At 43.8% G+C, this 1,056-nt stretch overlaps 1 pseudogene; it reads left to right on the forward strand.

The window, feature by feature from the left end:
• Positions 1-405: 405 nt before the first annotated feature.
• On the forward strand, positions 406-752 carry LOC106833996 (small nuclear ribonucleoprotein Sm D2 pseudogene; annotated as a pseudogene).
• Positions 753-1,056: the final 304 nt, after the last annotated feature.

Below are 1,056 nucleotides of genomic sequence, written 5' to 3' on the forward strand. Positions count from 1 at the left end.
GGCATGACTAGCCACCTACCCTGAAATTCTAATCAATTAAATTTAACCATTATTTACTGTTAATTTACTATTCTTTAAATACAAGCCTTAATAAGATATAGCTGAAGTCAATTTAGTACATAATTATTGCTCCGAAACATATAATTCCAAACTGATTGCTGTGGACTAGAAATCATAGGAAATTCATGGTCCATCCTAGTGAGAAACCAGTTTCTCATTCAGCCAGGTAGTCATTTGTTCTTGCATGCAGTCACGCACCTATGAGTCATCTAATACACTAGGTAAGATTTTTTTTGCTTGGTTGCCAGCTAGAGAAAGGCAATTTAAATTAGCATGAGACTCTTTCTAGAGGCAGAAGCAACACGGACGAGATAGTAGTGACCCCAGAGCGCAGCCACCATCACCATGAGCGTCCTCAACAAGCCAAAGAGTGAGATGACCCCAGAGGAGCTGCAGAAGCAGGAGGAAGAGGAGTTTACCACAGGTCCACCCTCCGTGCTCACACCGTCGGTTAAGAACAACACCCAAGTTCTCATCAACTGCTGCACCGAGAAGCTCCTGGGCCGTATGAAGGCCTTTGACAGGCACTACAATGTGGTGCTGCAAAACGTGAGGGAGATGTGGACCCAGGTCCCCAAGAGCAGCAAGGATAGGAAGTCCAAGCCAGTCAACAAGGATGGCTCCATCTCCAAGATGTTCCTATGTGGGACTCTATCATGGTCCTGTGAAACCCACTCACTGCTGGCAAGTAGGGGCCCCCTCCCCACCATCAGAAATCACTCCCCTGTCTGGCAAAGACCTGTTTTTAGTGATGAAAATAGTAAAGTCCTGTGTTTTATCTTAATAAATAAATAGAAAAAAATTTCAAAGGAAGAAAAGATGAAAGGAGAGAAGTGAAAAAGGAGGGGAAGAAGGGGGCAGAGATGGAGGGAGTGAAAGAAGGGAAAAGAACACACTGGATTAAAAAAACAAAATGTGGAAAGGACAACCTTAGAGATGACTAGAACCAAGGACTTCAGTGATGCTACCTGGGATTTTTTCTTGTGATGCTCTCTC

This window comes from Equus asinus, chromosome 25 (genome assembly GCF_041296235.1).
Source record: "Equus asinus isolate D_3611 breed Donkey chromosome 25, EquAss-T2T_v2, whole genome shotgun sequence".
Taxonomy (NCBI): domain Eukaryota; kingdom Metazoa; phylum Chordata; class Mammalia; order Perissodactyla; family Equidae; genus Equus; species Equus asinus.